This window comes from Micromys minutus (assembly GCF_963924665.1).
Source record: "Micromys minutus genome assembly, chromosome: X".
Lineage (NCBI taxonomy): Eukaryota > Metazoa > Chordata > Mammalia > Rodentia > Muridae > Micromys > Micromys minutus.
This window is the reverse complement of record NC_137970.1, coordinates 82,954,346-82,972,375: the sequence shown is the minus strand read 5'-3', so window position 1 is coordinate 82,972,375 and position 18,030 is coordinate 82,954,346. Positions and strand designations below refer to the sequence as shown.

General features: G+C 39.4%; 1 protein-coding gene across 2 annotated transcripts in view; it reads left to right on the top strand.

Moving 5' to 3' along the window:
- Nucleotides 1-18,030, top strand: part of DCX (doublecortin) — a gene marked incomplete at both ends in the record, with an annotated part of 66,563 nt that overhangs the window by 32,993 nt on the left and 15,540 nt on the right. The gene's annotated exons all lie outside the window — the stretch shown is intronic.

Sequence of the window (18,030 nt, the reverse complement as noted above, 5' to 3'; positions counted from 1 at the left end):
GGCATGAGTAGATGTTAGAATATAAAATTTCAGAGTCGTATCTGCACCCCGAACCCTAGGGCAGTTTTGGATATGCAGTAGCGTGAAACATTTCCTGGAGGAGCAGGCCTCACATCTGGCAGCAAGCTTTCCAGCCCTTATTGGATTTCTTGATTACTAGCCTTACTCTTTGACCCATGATCTGAACATTAGTCCACAGATGTCAGGGGAAGACACTTGGGGCTTACTGTTTAATTGCTTTGGTACTGAGGAGCTAGAATACACTCCTGGATTGTAAAATCCCAAATCAACTGATTTAGAGAAAGAACTGTCAGGAAACATTTGTCAAATTTATGTTGAATATATATAGATATAGATCTGAGGGCAAATGAAAGATAGTATATTGGCATTATATTTGAAAACATGGGTTAGATTGTGAAGATTCACACAATGACATTTTACTAATTAATCATTAAATGATAACTCCTGACCAGGAGTTATTATTTTGTTCAACCCATGAAATATGACAATGTTCTCAGATCTTACTGATTAACTTGACTGTGGGAACATTACTGAAAGAGAATAGAGACCCTCCAAATCACTCCACAAATTTAATTTTCTGACACATTCATCAGAAGTATATGTTTATCTACCTTGCATACAATTTGCCAATCAGATATATCAAAAATAGCATCTTGTTTTTTTGGTTTTCGTTTGTATTCTCTTGTCACTGACAGAACTTTGATCCTCCTCATGTCTTTATTGAACCTGTCGCTCCTCTGAATAGTGGCACCCACATGCTTTGCTTACATTTGTATCGCAATCCCTTTCTTAATCTTTATGTGCCAGTGAAGGCAGGAGCAGGTTTGCAAAGAAAACATGGAAGGAGGCCTACCCTTAATGTTCCTGGGTAATTCCTGTGTTCATCTCAAACCAAAGTCACTCTCTTTTGCCATTACTAAAAGCCCAAACAAAGCAGCTAGAGTATGAACCAAAACATGTAGCCCCGTTGCCGCCACTTTTGCCTGCTTCTCTGGACTGAACCTTTGCTGGGCCAGCATCTCAACACGGAGCAGCCAGCAGTTACTGCCAGTCAGATTTGCTACAGCCACGTATAAACCTGTTATGTGGTAAAGCATAAAAGAGCATGAAAGGCAGCGTGTGAACTGGATGGTATCTGTGGCCCATGCAAATGGCAATTAGGACCATTAAATTTCACTTAATCTTCATTAAGAACATCTGTTGTCTAGCATGCATGAGAAAGCCAAAGATGGAATTAGGTGATCATGACCTTTACAAATAGTTTTATTCACTGGGTTTTCACAATGTTAGGCATTAAGCAGAAGGAGATGTGGCACATGAAATAGGTAATATATAATAAGTAGTGGCCAAAGAATAAAACTAGATGCAAAGCTTGTGGAGGACAGTAGCATGAACCAGGTATGCATGCCTGTAATCCTAGCAGGTACCTAGAGGTAGAGGCAGGTATGTCAGGAATACAGTCATCTTTGTCTACATAATAAATACTAGGTAGAGTGGGTTATATAAGAACCTTATGATATATAAGAGAGAGAGAGAGAGAGAGAGAGAGAGAGAGAGAGAGAGAGAGAGAGAGAGAGAGAGGGAGGGAGGGAGGGAGGGAGGGAGGGAGGGAGGGAGGGAGGGAGGGAGAGAGAGAGAGAGGGAGGGAGGGAGGGAGGGAGGGAGGGAGGGAGGGAGGGAGGGAGGGAGGGAGGGAGGGAGGGAGATTATCATAATCTTAAATCTGGAAGACTTGTAGGTTGTGCCCCTCACAGGAAAGTTTCAAAGACTTAACCAAAACTTGTCTTTGAGATTGGGTATGTCTGAATTGGGACATATCAAATCTTGCTTTTCTAGTCCCCACTATCATTCCAGTTTATCCTGTCCCACACATCTTCCTTCCTGGTCAATGCCCTTGAAGCCATGCTGTCTGCCACAGAACAGTAGATTTGAAGCATTTCAGACCTCACTAAACTTATCAGCTATACAGCCCCCCTTTTCTATCTACTTACATTCCCCATTTTGCCTGTGTTCTGTTGTGGAGATCAGAAGAGTCCATATGAGGTCCACAAGCAATGCTGGAGAAAGGCACTTCCTACATTTTAGCCAGAGCATAAACAGTTTAGCCTTTTCCCTGTCTATTCCTATGCTGATACTCTGCCTTCCTAATTGAGCAAGGGTTCTGCTGAGGGGGAGGAGATGAGTGGGAAAATGGTTCTCTTGTTATATGTACCAAACACCTCACTTTGATAACCTTGCTGGTTTTAGATGTACATCGATTTGATCGAGTTTGGTCACTTACCATCAGTTTTTCACCAACTGTCTTGTCAACAACATGGGAACATGTTACATATTGTTTTTGTTCCTCAGAAGATTCCCTCCACTTATCACAAAAGTCTCTCGAATGCTAGCAGCTAACGAGCATTTGGTCAGTAAATAATTTAAATAAATGTTTGTGGTCCTGAGGAGAATTCTGTGAACAGAGGAAAGCAAGACACTCAGGCAGGGGAATTGTGAAAATGCAACCGAGGAACAAAGTGATTCACCACCTCTATTCTCAGCACAAAGAACACATCTCACTCTGGGACTCCACACTCCAGCCTTAAGTAAGGCTGTCTGTCCCCAGGCACAATCCTTGCTCAACTCTGACAATAGTACCATTACCTAGGATGTTTGAGAAAGAAAGACAGAAGTTGAAGGGTTCCTTTAGCAGTTTACTATGTTCCTAGTATTTCAAATCTACTATTGTCTATACGACAGGAATCCATTAGCAGGTAAAAATCCTTCTTGCTCCTTGGAGCCTAAGGAAACGGTACAAGCAACTTGTGAAGCTGGAATGGTAGGAGATGTGAACGGTGTGGGGAACACATTTTTATTACATTTGAAACTCAGGCATACTAGTACATTGGGTCATAATTGTCTTGGGGATCTGCCCTGTTATCACTCCTCTGACTCTCAATGAGAAGAACATAGAGGGTGTGGGGGGGTGGACAGGGGTCACGTAGAGAAGTTGGAAATGGAACAGAGTTAGTGTTCTCAAGGAATTGGACTGAAGTTGAAGTGATAATTCTTTCTTAACTCTTTCAATCATCTGTTTTTACTTATTTTTCCAACCTTGATCTCCACCCCATCCCAGTTCTTCTATGGATTTCTTAATTACTCTTTTCTGAATATTTTTCAAGGTCCTATTGCTTTTATTAACAGCACAAATGGTATTCTGACCAGTTGTGCAGTCTCTCACACATGGCTCAAGTTCTGCTGTACAGGAACAAGAGCCAAACCCTCGAATGCTTTAACTATATCAGTTCCACAGTTGCCACTAATCAGAGTAGTGCTTCTTCCCAGAGCCAGCGATTTGCAGTGAGACCATGCTAATCTCATAAACTCGGGGGCTGGATAAAGCAGTTGGCTTGAGTATCACTAATTTCAAGCTTATGTTTGCCATCACTCACCAAGGGACAAGAACAAGTCAGCCATGATAAGGGCGACCTCTGCCTCAGCATTGTGCCTTGGAGCAGTAAAGTTTACCATAAATGAGATGCATCAGTGATTTAAAACCAGTTACATAAGAAACACAAAGCTACAAATGAGCCTGTGATGGAAGATAACTTGTTTATTTGCTTAGTTGGCTATTTAGATTGGCTGATTTTTCAGTTTACAAGGAGATAATTCCCAACAGGCCTAAAGATTAGATTCATAAAACCAGTTTAGGAGCTTAATGCAATTGATGAAATTAAACTTCAACTGTACTGAAAGAGTGATGATTTCTCTTTCTAGAAACACGAACAATTTTAGGGTATAAGAGTAAATTTTATCGGGCCATCTAATTCTCACTTCCCAAGTAAAACAAAAACTCCATTAAGCACGGCCATTTCTAAGGAGATGAAGCTATTGTTCTTTATTATCTTTTAAACACACACACACACACACACACACACACACACACACACACACACACACACACACAAATATCAAATTTGGGAAATTCTAACTTACACATAAAGAGATAAATGTAACCCATGTGTTCTGTGATATATTTATGTTCACCTAGCATTTGTTCTGAAATTTTTTTCCCACTAATTCTAGGCCACCTTTCAAGTGCTCAACAGAACAATGAAAATCCTCTTTGACAGGATCACCCTTCAAATATTTGAGTATGCTTAAAATGGTTACTTTCTAAGCCCAATCTTCTGTTTTGTGGAAGAAGTAACCTTAAATACATGATATGAATCCCCATATTGCTTTCCACTTTAATCATTTTTCCATGACACACTCTTTTTTTTGTGAATGCTCCTCCCAGCATAGTGTCTGGATAGAAGAAAATTCAGATATTGTCTAACTATTAGGGACTATATAGAAATTAATTTTACTGATTTGCACATACTCTACCTCTGAGTCCAAGATTACAATGTTAGATTAAGGTGCTTAAAACTATTATATATTGCAATAGAGTACTTTTAAAATGAGATCTGAGCCAGAATCCTAGTTCCTAAACTTATCAACAGTAAGATTTCTGTCAATGAAATGAAAAATAAAAAGAGGATGAGAAATTACAGAATCTTCATTTCGGCTTCCTCTTTGTCTCCCAAAGCAGTCTAAAAGGAATCAAATGTATCTGGAGAACATCTTCAGAGTGTCAGTCCCAGAGAGGCAAAGTGACATTCTCCAGCTACACTGTTACTTATTAGAGTAGATGGAACTAAAGTTTAGTTTCCCTCCTCACATTTCAGGTCCCTTTTCACTATGTTGTTCCACCCCACACTGTTAACACTTCACTCTGATGATTCCTGGTAACATGAAGATAAGTTAGCTTCCAAGGGCTTCAGCTAGTAATCATTTTATTTCATCTTACTGAACTGAATTTTTAACACATAAATATGGATATTTAAGTGTATTAAATGTAGTCCAGAATTTAGAGAGATGGAAAACATCTTTTCATTTGGTCTGTCTGTCCTGTCTTTGTAAAACTTCTAAGTCTTAATTTTATTTTGTCACCTAACATCAGTGATTTGATTAGTTTCTTTTTTGGCAGGGCTGTGCAATTACAGCTAATTCATTATACAAAAACTCTTTGCCAACAAATACATAATCGAGATATGATTTCTAAAACTGTGGTCTCCTACTTCACAGCATTTCTTCTTTACCTGGAAAACTCTCAGCTTTTGGAGATTACCTCTAATATCACTTACTTTGTGAAGTATATCTAAGCTAATACTTTCCAGTCTTGAAATAGAAGACACAGGCCTCGTTTCTATACTATCACAGAAGTATAACACCAAATTCAACTTCCTCTACTACACTGCAAATTCCTTAACTGTCCCCTCCACTCTGCTACCAGACCCCAAGCCTATGAAGTAAGTTGAATGTTAAGAAAAACTGTTACATAGTGTAGGAACTTAGTGGCCAGGAATAAAATTAAGGGGAGGAATTACTCTAGAGCATTGTCAGTAATTAAAATGTGTTTCTCAATGGACTTTTCTCCCACAACCAGATGTCATTTATTGAAAGAAAAATTTGCTAGGTGTGCCTTTTTCTGGTCCTTGTTTGTATCCACTAACAATGTTTTCCAGTGACTGCTAAAAACTATGCATTAATAATAATTTTCCGTTCTTTCTGGATATTAACATTAAGATAATTATTGATTTATATTTTCTAAGATACACTTCTGTTTTGCAAAAATAAGGACACTATTTCCTTGTCTTTAGCTTTCTGGCTTCTTTTCCATTTTCCAAGAACTTTCCAGGTGGTGGTGACTCATTTGGAGAAAATGGCTTCTTTCACTTGGACCTTTCAACAGCATTGTTTGTAATGGTCAGGGGCCATGACTAGGAGAGCTGTTTCTTGGAAAAAGTATATTTGAATTGGGCAAATCTGAGGCTGAAAGTTAGGATGGCCAATAAATGTGTTATTGACAGAGGCCTGGCTTAAAAAGAGAGCTAAGTCTAAGAAGGCAGTTTTCTCTGAACTGTGGCCCAGCCAGCATTTCAGATGGCCCTCATGTCTTCTTTCCCTTCCCATCATTTTGGCTGTATGTTCTCCTTATTGCTGTACTTTGATTCCTCTGTGCTGAACTTGGATGGCTAGAGCCTCAGCACAAAAGGGACCAGAAAAATGCACAGCTGCCTTTGAGATTCCAATTAAGTCCTAGGTCAGGAAATGTTTATGACTGAAATAATAAGAAAACAGGAAATTATTTCAAGAAATTATTTTTTGAAATTATTAAAAAAATTCCAAGAAATTAATCAAGAATTAATAAAGTATATTAATAATCAATATATTTAGAACATATATGTATGTTCTATTTGAGAATCTACTATGCATTCTGTTCTGTATTACATATTAGGAGGATACAGAAACATAATAATAAACATGTTGCAATAATTAAAATATTTTCTACCTTAGGAAAAGAATGAAAGATTATTTTTAAAGCATTTTCTTTGACAACATTTGAAAGGAAAATACAAGTGAAGTTTTTAAAATGGTTTGCCTCCAGTGACTGGAAAATGAAATTCACCCAAACTCTGTTGCAACTATGTGTTAGTTAAATGACCCTTGAGCTACTGTAAATGTGAAGAAAAAAAACATTGAAAAGCCAGCAGCTTGTCTCCTGACCCAATATTGTGGAGTTGTTCTGCAAAAAATGAAATAGGCCTGATTGCTATTGAGACTGAGAGATCGCATCTTGTATGTTGAGCCTAGCTAGGGTTCTTGTCCCTTCAACGTGGATCTTAGCACTTATTTGGGTAATTTCTGCAGTGAGAAGCAGGCTGTGATTCTCTAAGGGTTTGATCTGCTGCTAAAAGCCTGAAAGCTGGACTCCTGATCTCAGCAGCCCATTCAAGGAGCAAATGTAAACAACACTCCTTTGCTCAAAGTGGAAAGGTTTGAGTTGAGTGCCTTCCAGGAGATCACACTGGTTGCCATTTTATGAAGTCTATTTCTGTCTTGTACACATCCCTCAATCTGCATTCCTGCTGAAACTTGCCACTAGGTCTGCTTCCCTATGTGGGAGGTAAAATGGATTTAGAGGGTAAAAAAGAAAGGCCCTTCTGTGAGGCAGGGGGAATACAGAACTTTTACTTAGTGTCACTCTTAGGTGTTCCTGGTTTTTTTTTGATGGTTGTTAGAGAATCTCTTTTAGTATCGACATTAGCCATAGTTCTTCAAACACTTGAACTTTTCTGAAACTTAAATAAATTTGGCTCATTAGATTGACAGAACGTGAAGAAGATCTAAGAGGAGTTGAAACAGTTCTAAAGATGGTTTCGATGCAAAGGGTAAAGAACAATAATTGCTCTTCAATATATTTTACCAGATTTTAGGTGACATGAGATGTCATTACATCAGGTTCAGTTCTGGTCCTCCATGGGGGGTCTGCATCCTGTCTTGGGGTCTGAGGTTGCTTAGACAGGACAGCAACCACACATTTCAGCATGAACAAGCTTATCAAAATTCTGCAGCCAACTGACTCTTTCTCAGCAACCAGTCCTTTGTCATTGCCAATGCATTGCTCCTAGATCCTCTCTTGACGAGTATGAATTTAATTGTTAAAGTCCAAAATCTTAAAAGGCTCGAATAGCAACTGCTTTGAGTCAAAACTTGGAATAGGCAAGCAATTTCAATGATTGCATAAACAGTGTCCAAATTTTAATTTCTGGAAGACTAAACATAAGTTGTAGACAAGAAGAGAAGTTAATTGTAATGGCAGCAAGTCAAATGAGAACCATCAGAAAAAGGGATCCTTGGAGGACAGGGACCATTTTTTTCTTTATACTTTCTTAATAGCATTTGCTTCCAAACAGTGAGTTAATAGTTTCCTAATAGTGACTGAAGCATCATGACCACTAAGTGAATTTTATTCAATAAATGAACAAATTGAGAATAAAATTTTGATTATGTGATTAATTCTGAACTATGTTGGAAGTATCTCAGTGATTCAGAGTGATCCTTATCTATAGATATTTTATAAAATATTATGTTTTTTTTTAACTACTACTAAGTAGAAAAGTCAGATGTTCCACGGGGACAAAGAAATAATGTACATGTCTTTTGCTCAGAAGTTTTTTTCACTCATTTTGTTCCTCACTCCCTCCTCATTCCTCCCTCCTCTAAAATAGTATTTCCTTCACACGTTTCTCTTGGTGCTTGTGTTTTATGAAGTAGCAATGATAGCTTGTCTTAAAATATCGATGGTTTTCAAGATATGGCCATAGGAAATACCTTTTCACGTTCTCATCTGAAAAACAAAACTAAAAACCCACATGTAGTCAAAGTGCATTCTTGTCTTTTATCAGATAAAGAACCCGAGATGGCTCATTTAAGCCGCTTGTCCCTGATCACACTGCAGTGTGTGACTGAATCTCCCATGTGCCACAATTCTGGACGAGAGATTTGTTAGTTCTAGCTCCATCATAGTAATTCTTTTGGGAATTGTTTGAAGGTCCTTCGTCATTCCACTTTCCAGGCACATGAGACTGACACATGAAACATAGCCAAACTAGATTGTCCCCCAGCTTTCTTTAGAGCTTACCTGGCTCTAAAGTGCTGCTGTGTAGGATATCTCCCTGCCTCTGTGGATAGTCAACTGACATACAAACCTTTGTAAAATGTGCTGAATCAGTGTGTTCTTCCCCTCACCCCCGTGCTGCTCTTTGTATGTCTTGCACTGACTTGTTTCTTTCCTCGAACTGACACCTTCTTCACAGAGATTCAGGGGGAACCAGGTTTAATGTAATCACCGGCCCTGAAGCCCTGTTGGTCTCTCAGTGGAATGAGTAAAACAGGCTTGTAATAAAACCACGAATCTTAGAAGGATGCCTAGACTAGAAGAGATTCCAAAACCCAGAGCATGTAGGGCTGAGTCATTAACCAGTAAAGCAGTTGCGAACTAGGAAATAAGCTTTTATTGGGTTTGAAGTAAGGCCAAGGGTCAAAAAGTACATAGCAAGAGACAATAGGAACATGTGTAGGGAGATGCCCTGGGAAGTGAAAAGTGGTGTATTTCGTGGCTCGCACAGCTTTTACAAACTGTCAAACGGCACACCCCCAAGTCATGAAGACCACAGTGCTCTCCAGATTCTCCCTCATGTCACTGCTCTAGAAGATTTAAACTTTGGATGATTATTGGTCTTGAGGCTTTTAGGATTCACCATTTTCTAGATCATTCTCTGAGCAGCAATTGTGGGATAAGTATAGATGCCTCACACCTCATTCTTCCGAAGTGTTCTTTCATTCACTTTGGCTCACCACTTCCATTACAGTTAATGGAACTGCCAGAATTCCCTCCTAAGCCACTCAAGTGCAAATGCTAGTGTGCTCCCAGTCTGCCATTGTGAAGGCTGTATGGTTCACATCAAAATCGAAGACAACTGTAAACAATCTTTTGCTTTTTTGGTAACTGCATTCTAAAGCAATATGAATACACTTTATGTTCTTGTTGTTTATTACATTTCTTCATTCGCCCTTCTTTCCTGCTTTCATTCAACCACATCCTTTACACTGGAAGTAAATAACAGATGAAATGACAAATCCAGAGGCCAGGGAAGAAGTGGAAGAGAAACCTTGGCCAGGGCAGTTTAGGGACTACAGGAACCAAGGTAGGAAAAAATCAAGGAAGAGATTGTCATAACCTGGAATATAGAAGAGGTGAGAATAGTATATGCAAAACAATATTGTACAAGTACCATTCACACTGCTTCTCTGTTTCGGGGGCACAACAATTTCTTCCTCCTTTGTACACAATGCTCCAAGACCCCCCTCCGGGAACACTCTACACTCTGCCATATTCTTCACTGCTGCAGGACCTTGTAAGCTGAACCTAACGAGTAGACTCCCTTTTTGATTACAGTGGTTCTTGGCCAGTTGAATGTAGGCCAGGAGGAGAAAACTCAGTGAAATTAGGCTATCTATTTCCTGGCACCCTGCCTGAGAGATCGCCAGCTATCTCTACTAAAGGTCACGACTGCTGACAGCGAGTCCGCTTCATACAACCAGCATCCCCTCCTCCATTCTGAATTCTGGCAGCAGCTCCATTTTCTTTAGGTCAAAGACTGGTAATGGAGCACACTGTTGATGTCTCTGTGATACCACCGTATCTCCCCTGATTTCTCTGTACTCTTTCTCTGCTTCTGCAATCTGTCCTCTTCGCTAAACTCTACTTAGGATATTCACTCTCTGTTTTATATGTTTTGTACAGAAACGTTGGCTGAAAATCCGATGCAACTTCTTGATTTGTACCTCCCTTGACATTTTAGGGCAGGGACAGCAAAATGTGAAGTTGCAAAGGAAAAGCTCCTAAGGAAAATCTCAGAACATTACCAGTAGCCTTCTATACCCTTTACCGATTGAACAGTCAGGCTTTTTGTGCTATCCAAAAGCAGGCATGAGAAATGTTTAGAGACCATGACTACTCCTTCCTCCAAAGTCAGTATCCTTGTTAAACTCGGGCAACCTGGGAGGCAATGGCCCGAGGCACACTCGGGTCTCTGCATTGCTGTAAATCAGTTTGCACTCCTTTGCTTCCCTTGGACGTAGTTTGCAGAGAATGAGCTTATATCCTTTTGCTTCCCTTGGAATGGAGACTCAGGAAGCCTGGGAAGGGGGGTACAGTTAAGCCTCTGTGATTCCACAACAGCTGCCAGCGCTCTGGCTGGAGTCTATCTGCTCATTAACTGTGTCCAACCTGGAATGCTTCATACTGTCAGAGCTAGAAGAGGCCTCGGAAATCAAGCAGTCCAGAGACTCTCAGAATCTTGAGATGGACTTCAGGGACATTCTTTACAACTCTTCCCCCACCACATTCCCAGTTATAATGAAATTTAACTATCTAGGCACATTTTTTCCCCTTTGAGAGAAGCCATAGCTTTTGTCAAATTCTCCCAAGGATTCTTGACACAAAGAAAACATAAACCTTGACAGATGAGCACTGTTACTTTACAATAGAGGAAGCTTGGCCCAGAGAGAAAGCAGTGAGCCAGAGGCAAATAAATTTCAATGTATCTTAATTTTTTTAGTATAGTTTTTTTTACCCTATTAGATTCCACAACTTTGCCTTTTCCATGCTATTATCACAAGAGGCAACAGATAGCTGTCATATGCAATAGATTATTGCAATCAGCCCTACAAATGCACTTCTTCATTTTTAATTCACCTTACTAAACAGAACCTGAAATTGTATGGGCTCAGGGCCAACCTTAGAGTTTAATGGTGCCAAGGGATCAGGCAGGGTTTTTCCACCCCAGTTCTCTCTGATGAATGGAGTTCTGTCTCGTCCCTGTTTCTATGAGCCAACTTGTCCCCAGGGCCCCATGGAAGGGCAGGTGTCAGTCCTGGGCATGGAATCAACAGCCTAACTTCAGCACCTCTGCAGCTGTTCTCGTGCCTGAGAGATTTCCAGTGGGAGCTGAGATAGACTGTTGGGAAAATGGCAAAAGAAACCTAAGGAAAAACCACTCCTCAGTACTGAGGGGTTACCAGGTTTGCAAGGGGCCAGCATTACCTAAGATCGGGTCATTAACTCATAAACCAGCTCCTGGTAAAATCTAGTAGAATGTCCTGTTTCTTCCTGTCTCCTCTATGTGCTTCCTCTTTATTAAGCCAGTGCCATCCTGACACTCTTCCCGTATTTCCCTATGAAGGGTTTCCCTGTCTAATGTAGCAGGGGCCTTTGCTGTATGCCTCAGGCACTCTGTAGCAGAGTGGAAGACATTATATCAAGTCTGGTACCAGCTGTGTCACTAACTAGAATTGTAACCTGTAAATATCACTTAACCTGATGGCCCCCATTTTTGCATTATGTATTAAAGGGGGGAATAAACCAAATGAGGTAATGAAAGTGCAAGCCCTTAACAAATGCAAATTAGCAAAAGCTACTTAGAACCACTGTGTGTTATTTTTTTTAACCACACTAAGACAATGAGTATAAAGAGAGAACAAAGGATACATTTGAGCATCAATATCTCAGTTGAGTTCTGACTTTCTAGATTTCTGCCTTGAGGACATTCAAGATTGGAATAGAGTTGCTATTTATCTAAGAAGACCAGTGGAAAAATCAGTTGACCTCAAACACAATATATTCCAAAAGTTTCTTGCAGAATTTTACTATCTAAGAATCTGCAAAAAGGTTTTCTGGGAACTAGTCACTGAGTTAAAGATTGGGACCTAATATGCTTTAGTGTTGGAAGATCAAAGTGACTTAGTCTAGTATTATTTGCAATAGGAATAAGTCAGGTTACCACAGAAGGGTTGAGAATGGCCAGAGAATGTTATAAATAGTGGGAAATGTGTATCAACTCCACAGTCAGCTTGTCAAGATTGTTTTCTAAGGCCATGGGATGGGCCACAAACTAAATCTGACTTTCACTATGAGGTAAATCAAGGAAAGTAAGAGACATGGACAGTGTTGTCATGGTGTAGCTGAAAGAGAGAGAAAAGCAAGCAATCCATGGAAGTAAGGTGCTTCAAGAGAAAGGCTTTAGCTGAGAAAAAGATTGCATTGCTTTTAAGCAAATGGTTGCAAAACCAATCCAGAAGTGATTTTAAAAATCCAATCTTTGTGTCCTACAACTTACAAGTGATTTAAATCACCCAAATAGAAACTCACAACAAAATATAGTAAGCACACAAAGAAATGAATTGCCATAAAAAAGAATTAAGAGAAAGAGCATATATAGACTTTAGATATTAGAGCTCTTTGAAACACAACAGAAATGGCTTTTTTATGAATTGGTTAAAGAAATGAAATAAAATTTCCAGGTCAAATAAGGTCATTTGAAGGCAAAGTGTTTAGGGAAAACTTACTCACCTGATGACCATTAATGCTGGGGTGTTACGATGAGGCTAGAAAACGGAATTGGATTTGACAAGATGCAAGTAACTCTTGATCTTGGCAAGAGCAGCCTTGTGGAGCGGGACGTAGATAGATTCCTGATTGCATTGTGGAGGAGGAAAATTAGTGGTGGGGAAAAGAATAAAGGATAGACTAAATGCAAAAAGCCCTCAATTTATTTTTATTAGCAAACAGTCATGGAGCAAATATAAAATTTCCATGTGTGCATTTAATGTTCTTTGACCATATTCAACCACTATGACTGTCTTTTCTGTCCTTTCAACCTTCTTTATTAAGTGCATTCCTTTTCCCAAATAATCTCCCTCCTAGAAAAGTTTCAAAAACAGTTTTTAAAAAAGCATTGTAGAAATACATGTACCATTGTTTTTATTTCCTCAAAGGCTTTAGGGAAGTGCAGATATTGAATAAAAAGTTCTGTGCCAAAAGGCACTGTAGAATTCAGGAGCTGCTTGCCCCTCCCCCAATGTTGTTATGATAAACCCCCAAGCAAAACTTGAAGACAACCCCAAGGGGGAAAAAAGAGTTTGATAAGAAAACTAGGGTCAACCAGAAACATTGCATAGCATATGCAGCCAAGTCGGGGTCAGCCCCTGACTGGAGTCAGTCCAGAGCTGGCCGGCAGGAAATGTTCCAGAATGAAAGTGGCAGTAACTTCTAGAAAGCCTCACTGGTAATGTTTACTGAATCTTTCATTAACCCACTTTGCAAAGCCTGCCAGCCACACTCTATGGCCAGGGCACATTGTTGGCAAGACTGGGAAATCAATGTGGTTTGTCTGCTTTGCCACAGGGGTTCCCATTTCCTCACCACTGGGGCTAGTCCTCCCTATAGATAACGCTGACACTCTTTGCCCTTCCCTTCACCCTGAGTTCTACCAGGAGGCAATTAATTGGATGCCTTGTCTGCACAGCAGGTTAGCATATGGATTTGGACAGTTATGCTGTGCAGCACTGTGGGAGGGGTAAAATCAATTACTCTAGTCAATAAGAGGTAGCTCGGTTTCTTTAAGGCTGTTCAGAAAATGGCATCCTCCTGCCTCTTGCCCTTTGCTCCCATAGCTACGTCTACCTAGACCATCTCCTATTTCCATCAACCTATATCCTGTCTGTGCTGCAAGACTGAGCTTGTCAGTCGTCTTCCCTGTCAAGTCTTCCTCAGTTAAAACATTTTATTAACATATATCTACTCACGGGTTTCATAAACACATTTTCTCCCAGCCTATCGTGTATACTCTGAGCTTGTTTGTGGTCTCCATCCCCCAAGAGTCCCAGATAGTCTCACTTTTACTTTCATGTCATGTCTATAAATGATTGTGGGAGGCCACAGTAATCTTTATTTCTGCTGTTTTCTTTGTCTTCCCTGCTTCCTCTTACTCTTTGTGCCTCTACAGCAGTGCTAACAACAGCCTGTGTTGTATTCTAATTATTTGTGTTGTTCGCACTTGTTTATTACGTTGTCAGCTGGGGAGGCAGGAACCTTTTATTGTTTGTCTCTGTATTTCTCACATACTCCCTTTGCCTGAGAACGTGCTCAATGACCAGTGTGGGGGAGCTTCGCTTTCACTAAAAATATTGCACATGCCAAGAGCAAGTCTCACAGATTTGTAAATCTTCCTGAAGAACACTTCTTTCTGAAGAATTAGGTAAGTGAATTATAGGATATAGTAATAGCAGGCACATGCAAGAATAGCCATTATCTGGAATATGTGGATGGAGAATCTAATCAACCCTAAATCAAGTCACACAGAGAATTTTCCATTTACAGCTAATAAACTCAAACTGCTTCTAAGCAGTGATTTGTTGCCTCCATTTCTCCAGTTGGCCTTCGACATTTAAGATACTGAACCATCCAAATAATATATTGTTCATGCTAATGTATAACCATGCTACCCTCCCTCTTCCCACACCTGCTTTTTTTCAAAGCAAGAACACTGAGGTAATGGTTCAATGTTAATGTGAATTAATTTTATTGATTTTTTTCTGGTGGTTGATTAATTATACAAGGTAGGTGTCATGCTTATGTATTCTTGCCTCGAGAGAGCTTATTCTTGAGCTGTCGTCAGCAAGACCTTTCTTCTTCAAGGATGCTGTGATGTCACAATGAGTATTCTGTTACCCAACTTGTCATTTTCTTTTAAAAATGATGGTCTCAAAGAGCTATTAGAAAATGACAGTGATGTGTTTCTAGTGTGAGCCAAGGTATACTTGGTGTCATAGTGTCACCAGACAAATTTTAAAAGGCATGCAGCAATTATTTCATTTGAGATTTGTTTCTCATACCCCATTATTATCATCCTTTTCTTCTTTCCTTTTTTCTCTTTTTAAAATTCTTCCTTCTCTTTGTCCCTCTTTTCTACCATATACTTAGAATTTACTAATGGGCAAAGTTTCTCTTGTTCATGGAATAAAAATATAGTTAACGATGAAATTGTTTTTCAATGTGAAAGCCTAATGAGAACTGGACATGGAATGAGACTAGAGTCTCTTGTCTAAAGTTTTAGGGAGTCATGTTCTCCCAAGCAATTGAATTATTTTGTTCTGAATTGAAGCAGAAGGCCTGAGTGCTAGTCTTTCATGAGCCAACTGTGTATCCTTGGGAACATTTGATTCTTAGAGTCTTGAGATCCTCACTTTTTAAGATGGAAAATGTTCAACTTTCTCATATAACAAAGATGGGGGCTGCTGTGTCTCAACACTGAAAGTATTTCTGAAAAACTGGGTATCCTCACACACAAGATGTGTTTGTCTATATTTTGAAGCCAGTAAAATAGGGAGCAGGATCACACAAGAAACCTGATGCTGAACAGCTGGATTGCAACATAAATGAGTTTGAAGCCAGAACACCATTGTGAGTTTGTCAAAAGCATAGGGAACATTGCCTTTCTTATACGATTCCCAAAGGGAGAGATAGCCAAAAGCTCTTTGCTAAGCCTGAGAGGAGGGGAGAGACTTGGGCTTGGTGGAGAATGGGGTTGTTGTAACAGCCAGTACTCTGTACTGCTTTGCTATCCCAGAATAAGATAACATGGCACTTAACTCGGATGAAAAATCATGTACTTAGTATTGTATTTTTAACCATTAAGATAGCTCTGTGAAAAATCAATGTCTGAACTTGTAGATATTTATCATTTCTTATTCTTAAGTTTGTGCTTTGCTTACTTTTCAAGATCTCTGAATGTTCGTGTTTGTTCCCATTCATAGCTGATTCTTTTTTCTCCTTTTCATTTTATATCCATTAAATATTTTATTGTTTTTCCTTCCTTTCTTCTTATTCAGTCTAACTAGAAACAGCAGAGGCTAAATTGTTATTAGATCATAAACTCTTAATCAGGATCCATAAAGAAATTCAGAGGGAGGGATGGGCCTGATCTCTTGTCCAGTGGCATGGACTGACTAGGTAAGTGTCCCTGAAATTGCAGTTGGGTCTTGAATGAAATGGCTAATTCCTGGATAAACCAGGGAAGTTTAAGGGTGAGACATTAATACTCATGAACAAAAATGAAGGTAGCCTCAATCAATAAAACAATGCAGACTCATTTAGTATATAAAAGTTAAAGCTCCAATTTGTATTAATCCAGTGACCAAAGACATTGGCAGGAGATGTAGAGCAGAGCTCAAAGCACTTAACTTTGGAACCTCTTATTGGAACTGATTCCCAGACTACATGAAGAATATCCGTTGAACCAACATTGTCAGCCAGAGACTGAGTCACTTGAATATGATTGTTAATCAATAGCTTGCATGACACCTCTATGCTCTCTTGCCCTTGAAACTAAGTCAAATCATGCTCTGTTTCAATGTGTATAATGTCATTGCTGTGTGATCTTTGTGATATATCTGTGAGTCTTATTCTTCCATCTCCCAGTTTCCACAGCCTATGCAGGTGTCTATATTACTGGATGGTTAAAGGCATATTGGATAGATCTGTTTGCTTAAATGTATCATTTTCTACCTGGACTACTTCTGACTCCTAAGTTTCTCATCTCTAAAATAATGTGACTACAATAGTGTTTTCTGAGTCTGAATTGAGACAACAGATTTGGAAGCACTCTGGACAATCTAAGTCCTATCTTAATTAATCGATAGTAGCTTTAATTGGTATTATGCAATTGTATATAGTAAATTAATAAAGGATAGACACACTGGCTTCAAAAGAAGATGGGTGTGTTTGATGAAGATGAGGCTCATAACTAGGAAGAAGCTTACTTAATACCAGTGACCCTGGCTGTCAGCCAACTCTCCCTTCCTTCTTTTGGCATTTCATAGATGATTGGGAGGCTTAACCAGTAAGAGGTAATGTTTAAGCATCTCTCACTTTGCATAAGTCTTGTAATCATCTTGGGTGGATAAACAAGAGATTTAAGAGGTCTTGGGTAGGGGATGATGTTATTAATATAAGCATTTTTTAAAATTCAGCATACTAAATTGTGCACATAGCAAGCTGTTGTTTGTGAGGTCTGTGCCTTTGGAAAACCATTTTCTGGCAGCTTGAATGAGATTCTTTGAACAATTAGAGGCTTTGCATACTTACAAGCCAAGAAGTTGGATAAGCATGGTTTTGACTCCATAGTTCCTCTTGGGGTTTGCCTGATGTGCTGGACTGATTAGCAGATATAATTAGGAAAGCTGAGAAGTGTGCAGCTACAGGAATCCAGATACTTTCCCAGGGACCCTCATTTATATGTTCAGAAGGGAGCTGGGAGACTGTCTCCATTGTAAAACAAACAAACAAACAAACAAACAAACAGGCAAACCAAAGTAGCAATGCATATCACACTCAAAGGCAACGGTCCTGAAAACATGGCTTTATGGTACCCATTTGCTATTGATGAGGTTTAAAATGGTCAACATATATTTCCTCTTTTCATTGAGGAATGGAATTCTACCTCATTATTGTACAAGTACTTCTTAAACAGAGAGGCCAGTTTTTGTACATGCAACAAAAATTTAAAATAATCTCCCTTTAGAACACATGAATTTGAAGAGAGAAATTTCCAACTTTGGGTATGCTACAAGGTCTATACATCAGAAGCTGCAGACAATCTATCTCACTTCCTTGGCCTAGACACAAAATTTGCCTAGACCATGAGTACTTTGGAACATATGCTGGCGGACTCTTCTTCTGGGCATCATATCAATATTAGTCTCAATTATGTGGAGACATGGTGACCATATCTGAAACAT